Below are 7,038 nucleotides of genomic sequence, written 5' to 3'. Positions count from 1 at the left end.
GTGCTGGACTACTAGGTTTTGGCATGCCACTACTGCACTTTAGGGCTATGTGCCATGCTGGTCTTTGTTGTGATTCATAGGCAACATAGCTGAGTAGGAGTGTTGGTTGCTTCCCTCCTTTGGAAGCTTACGTGGTACCTTCTGACACCATGAAAGCTAGTCCTCGGGGAAGTGGCTTTCAGAATAGATCCAACTCAGGGGCCTCTGTCTGAAGTGCATGTTGTCTTTAACAACAGTCTGTTTTGGAGTCTCTTGGACCATCTAACATAAACCTCAACACTCAACATGAGAAACCCTCTTTTGAGCTGTAGGTCAGGGTTGTTTAAGAGACTCCTAAAATATATTTTTTGAGACAGGGTCTCACTATGAAGCACCAGCTTTCCTGGAACATTTTCTGTAGACTGGCCAGCCTTGAACTCAGAGATCCACTTGTTTTCAGGGGGCTGGGATTAAAGAGGTGGGCACCACGTCCAGCTACTTAACATATTCTTTTCCACCCCCAGACTCCTCCCATATCCTTCTACCACCCTACCTCATATTTTTCCCCTCTCTCTTAAAAAAAGAGAAAAAAATAAAACAAAACAGAAGAAAAAAGCCATGGCAAACTATAGAGCCTGGTTTATATTAGCCAACTAAGCACTCCTGAGTGTGGGGTCTGCCCTGGAATGTGGCTGGCACACCTACATTGTCACTCCCTCTCTCGGGACCTATCATTTGCAAGCAGCTTTTTGGTGTGGGAGTGGACTTTGCGCCCACTTCTCCTCCTCTGAGCTGGGATTTTGTCAGGTTGTGCTTGGGCAGGTCTGTGCACCCTATCAGTCTGAGATCTATGTATATTTCCCATTGTGTCTGGAAAATGATGCTCCCTTAAAATCATCCACACCTCTGGCTCTTACAACCTTTCTGCCCCTTCCCTTACATCCCTGAGCTTTGAGGGTAGAAACACAATAAAGACATCCTATTCAGGGCTGAATGCTCCAAAATCTCTCTTTCTGCACACTGTCCCATTATGGCTCTCTGTTAATCTCATCTACTGTAAAAGGAAGCTTCTCTGATGAAGGCTAAGTGATGCTGTGCTCTATGTGGGTAACAGTATGTCATTAGGAGTCGTTTTATTGCGTACTGTCAGAATAATTGTAGTACGTTCCCCCTTAGGCCCATGACCCACCGTGTCTCAGGATCTTTGCCTAGTATGGGTACATCTCACAGAGTGGTTGTTAAATCCAACCCAAAGGTGTTTGTGAACCTGTAAATTTATGTCTTTTTTACTTAAAAAAACCAAGACAAACAAAATCCATTAAAAAAAGAAAAACAAAAGCAATACAAACAAAACAACAATACATCTTCCTTTTAATGTATGATCTGTCAGTGTTTGTTTTTCGTTGTACGTCTAAGGTCTTCTGACTATAGGCTCAGAATGTTAGTTTTACTTTTTTTTTTTTTACGATTTATTTATTTATTTAATTTACATAAGTACACTGTAGTGGTCTTCAGACACACCAGAAGAGGGCACTGGATTCCATTACAAATGGTTGAGAGCCATTTGTGGTTACTGGGAATTGAACTCAGGACCTCTGGAAGAGCAGTCAGTGCTCTTAACCACTGAGCCACCTCTCCAGCCCTAGTTTTACTTTTTTATTCAAAGTTTGTCTGCTAGATTTCCAAGCAATTAGTCTTTATATGACCTACTTCCGTTGACCTACTGTGCTGTACTTGGCTCACAAACGGTTTCTGGCACCAGGTTTGCATCAATCAATAATGTATTTTCCAATTGTCCTTCTACAGAAGCTGCTTTGTTGGGAGCCTATTGTGTCCATGTTGGTTTACATTCTTCTGGTTGCTACACTTTGGTTGTTCTGTGACTCATGGAGCTGTGCTGGCAGAGGCCGACTCCTCTCTGACCGTGAGGAGTAGATACAGACAGCAAGCAGGCTGCTGCTAGTCCTCTACCAAGCAACCAGGAACACATGCTGTGGTAGGATGGACTCAGCCTGCCTATTTGGTTCAGGTTTGTTGTTTCTTAAAAGCCAGTATGGGCTGCAGTTAAGGCACTGCTGCTCTTGCAGAGTACTTGTCCCAGGATCTACATGGCAGCTCACAACCCTAGTTACAAAGGATCTAGGCTCTGTATCCAGGTAATGCATAGACATACACAAAGGTAAAACACCCAGAGACATAAAATAAAAATAAAGAAATCCTAGAGAAGAAGAAAAAGAAGGGGAGGAGGAAGAAAAGAAAGAAGAAAGGCAAGCTAGTGGTAACTTTCCTCTGGGGAAGAATAGAAAAGCAATTAACAGGTTCAAAGTCTCAGTATGGGTCAGCTTCTTGGTCTTTTTCTTGTAGCGCATGCAAACCCCTCTGAAACATCCATAAACACAAGGCCACGATACAAATCATCTGAGAGTGGAGTTGAAAGTCACCAGCTTCCTACATGCAGATGAAAATACTTACAGTTCTTACATTTGGTCAGAAAAATCAAATTACTCATTGTTGAAACTACCCAAGGACATGAATATACAACTCCCAGCAGAGGTAAAGTTAAAAAGCATGCGGCAATATGTACACATTTCAAAGTGAGAAAGACAAACTAAGACCTTATGTATCAATCTACACTCACCAGAATGGTAAGACTTTGAAAGGGTAATGAGCAGGGAATGTGGTGCACACCTCCAATCCTAGCACTCAGGAGGCAGAGAGAGAAGTATCTGTCTGAGCTGGAGAGCAGTCTGAGCTACAGAGTGAGTGCCAGGACAACACAGACAGACCCTGTCTCAAAAACAACAAGTCAAACAAAAAACAGAAAAGGGGAAAAAAGGATATTAATTCTATCAAAAACAAGCAAGGAAAAGTTATACACTAGTGGATAAAGCATGAGACACCCTTTAAGGAAAGCCGCTGGTAAAAGTCATTAAAGTTAAAAAGAAAACAATAAAAAGATCCAGTCAGTTGGTACAGTGTTTGCCTAGTGGTACGCAGCCCTGGGTCTATACACAGCACCATAGAAATCAGATATGGCAGCTCATTCTTGTCACCTCAACATTTGGGAACTGTAGGCAGGAGGATCAGAAATTTAAGGCTATCCTTGGCTACATAGCAAGTTTAAAGCCAGCTTGGGACACATGAAACCCTACCTCAGTTCAAAGAAAAGAGACTCAACAATTCCATGCCTGGGATTCATCCCAAAGAAACCAAAGCAGCAGGTTATATAAAGTAGTTGAGGAAGGCTATTTATTGCAAACATAAATAGTCTTAAGTAAATGCCACAATGTAAACAGGACAATCAATTATGACACCCGGCATCATGGATTACTGTGCACTCATATAAAATGAACTAGCTACGCTAGCTACTTAAGGAGGCCTTCCATAGGATCGTGATAAATGAGCATGTGTTAGTAATGTGTGACATAATTCATCTTTATGAAACAATGGTCAAGAATAATTTGATTTTTTATGACCATGAAAAAAAAAACATGGACTGGACAAAAGGCTGCTAAGCAGTTCTCAGAGCTGTCTGTCTGTCTGTCCTAGTGATAAAGCATCCACTTTCTCAAAATAATTTGTTGTTTCCCCTACACAACTATCTTGCCTCCTGAATGCTTTCGTTCTTTTGGTTTTTTTTTTTTTTTTTTTAAATCCTGTCTTCTTTTTTCCCTCCTGAAACAAGGTTTCTCTGGGTAACCTAGCTCTCCTGGTCCTCCATCTGTAGACCAGGCTGAATTCTCTACCTGCCTCTGCCTCCTAAGTGCTAGGATTAGAGGTGTGCACCACCACTAGGCTGATTATTTTTCATTGGTATTAGCACAACAAATACAGCAGAAAAAGATACTTTAGACAAATGTAAAGTTAATTTTCTGGCACTTAGCACAAGTTCACTGTCAATCATTAATCAACAAGTGAATATTGAGAACTCCTCTAGTAAGCCAACCGTAATAAAAATACTGTAACAGATATAATCTCATTATTTCTTTAGTATAGACGAGCGTGTATGGTGGGGCTAGAGAGATGGCTCAGAGGTCCTGAGTTCAATTCCCAGCAACCATATGGTGACTCACAACCATCTATAATGAGATCTGGTGCCCTCTCCTGGTCTTCAGACAGACATGCAGGTAGAAAGCTGTATGATGTGTAATAAATAAATAAATAAATAAATAAATAAATAAATAAATAAATAATTTTTTAAAAAAAAAATATGGGGTGTGTGTGTGTGTGCATGTGTGTGTGTGTGTGTGTGTGTGTGTGTATGCATGCACATGTGCCAAAGACCACACTTGGAGGTCAGACTTGTGGGAGTCTGTCCTCTCCTTCCACCATGTGGGCCTAGGGATCACTTCCATCATCAGGCTCCATGAGCACAGCACTCTTTTACCCACTAAACACTCTCACTGACCCTCTGTCCTGTTTGTGAAGCAGACTCTCTCACTGTTCCTGAAGTTTGCTGACTAGACTAGGCTGGCTGTCAATAAGCTCCAGGGATCCATTACCTATCTCTGCTTAAGATTCCAGATATGACATACTCAATTTTTATGTGGCCTCTGGGGATTTAAACTCAGAAGCATGTATTTAAACATGAATATGTGTGTCTGTCTATGTGACCAAGGAAGTCAGAGAGGTGTTGGTTCCCTAAAACTGGAATTGCAGTTATCAGCTGCCTGATGGGGGTGCTGGAAATCAAACTCACAAGAACCAATATATGCTCTTAACCCTGAGCCATTTCTCTTGCTTTTAAACTTAGATTCTTATTATGCTTGCAAAGCGAGCACTTTACTAACTGCCAAATTTCCATCATGATTTCATTATTAAAAAATTTTAAGGAAATTTGTATGTGTACAAGTACTTTGGTGTTATGTATGTCTGTGCGCCATGTGCCTGCAGTGCCCTTAGAGGGTAGAAGAAAGTGTCAAATCCCCCGGAGCTAGAGTTATACATGGCTGCAAGTTACCCCATGAATGCTGAGAACACAATTCAAGTCATCTGGAAAACACCCAGTGTACTTAACTGCTGAGCCATCTCCCCAGCCCCTTAAAAATATTCTTCAAGGGCTGGAGAGATGGCTCAGTGGTTAAGAGCACTGACTGCTCTTCCCAAGGTCCTGAGTTCAATTCCCAGCAACCACATGGTGGCTCATAACCATTTGTAATGGGATCTGATGCCCTCTTCTGTTGTGTCTGAAGACAGTGACAGTGTATTCACATACATAAATAAATCTTAAAAAAATTCTTCAAAATAATTGAGCAATTATTTTCAACTTACTTTAGAAATAAAATCTGCATTGTAATAAAATGAAAAGAATATAATCATACAGTATCAACTATTTAATCATTGCCAGCATCAGCTTTGCCATTTACACTATAGGGAATGGTAATATCCACTTCAAAAGGCTGTTCTAAGGACTGAAATTATAAACCATCTGGAAGGTCCAGGTGCTGCAAAAAAAATCCCACCAATAATCAAAAAAGTATAAATTTGTAGTGAGAAATACCCCACCTACAATATCACATTTCTGAATATTCTTAGTCTCAAGCAAAGCAGCATACTACTGTGATCCCAGCATCTAGGGGTGTGTTGAGGAGGGGGAGAAGTCAGAGGCAGGTCTACATAGCAAGTTCTAGCCCAGCTAGATATACAGTGAGACCTCCTCTAAAAAAAAAAAAATTAAACTTCTCAGTCACATTCATTAATCTTAGTTTACTTCACACCCTTCTGTAAAATAACTTAATTATCCTTATAGATGGTGATCCAACACCTCTGGCCTCTATAGGAACTTGCATTCATGTAAAACAAAAAACACACACACATACAGAATTAGATCACAAAGTTCAAGTGGCTACATAGCAACTTTTGTCACACACACACACACACACACTCACACCACAAACACACTCTCAGATTCTTACACACTCACACACACTCTCACACACCCATACACACACACACTCAGATTCTCACACTCACACACCCATACACACACACACACACACACACACACACACACACTCTCTCTCTCTCTCTCACACTCACACTAAGGTGATTGATTTTGGACAGTACTGAGCAGACAGGAACTCGTATGGCAGTTGTTTATGGTGATGAAGAAAGGAATTGCAATCTATACTTCTAACCTGCTCTCAGAATCTTTTCCACTCTGAAGTACAATCCTTACGCTTAATGGTCAAACTAATGTGAGTTTGAGGGGTGAAGATCTCAACTTCAAATTATGAAAAATTGTTTAATCCTAGCACTAGGGAGGAAGAGGCAGGCAATCTCTTAAATCAAAGTGAGGCTGGGCTACAAAGTAAGTTTTAGGACAGCTAAGACTAAACAGAGAATACTTATCTCTAAAAAAAAAAAAATAATAAAATTGTAAGTCTAATCATGAAACCCCAAAACAAATGAATTCCTATTTTGAACATTTTTTTCTTTTTCTTTTTTTCAGAGCTGGGGACCGAACCCAGGGCCTTGTGCTTGCTAGGCAAGCGCTCTACCACTGAGCTAAATCCCCAACCCCCCATTTTTTTCTTTAATACCATAACACAGTGAAAATTATCTCTGAAGATTACAAAATATAAATAGTTTTAAGGAATGTGCAGGGGCTGGAGGGATGACTCAGTAGTTAAGAGCACTGTTTGCTTTTCCGGAGGTTGAGTTCAAATCCCAGCAACCACATGGTGGCTCATAACCAACTATCCTGGGATCTAATGCCCTTTTCTGGCATGCAGGTAGGTGTGTGTGTGTGTGTGTGTGTAATAATTTTTTTTTTTTAAAAAAAGGAATTTGCAAAAAAAAACGACCACAGATGGGCCAGGCCTGATGGTATACACCTGCAATCTCAGCACTCAGGAGGCAGAGGCAGTAAGATCTCACACTTATGCCAGCCTGATTGACAAAGTAATAAGTTGCAGGACAGCCAAGGCTATAGCAAGAGAATATATTTCAAAACCCTTCTCGAAATAAATAAATATGTACAAATAAGTTTTCAAGTCATTTAAGTTGGGACCATTCAAGTTGCTTAAATGGTTGGGACCATTTTTCCTTTGTGCCTCA

Source organism: Rattus rattus, chromosome 5 (assembly GCF_011064425.1).
Source record: "Rattus rattus isolate New Zealand chromosome 5, Rrattus_CSIRO_v1, whole genome shotgun sequence".
Classification (NCBI taxonomy): domain Eukaryota; kingdom Metazoa; phylum Chordata; class Mammalia; order Rodentia; family Muridae; genus Rattus; species Rattus rattus.
The sequence above is the reverse complement of the archived record's forward strand: the minus strand, read 5'-3'. Positions refer to the sequence as shown.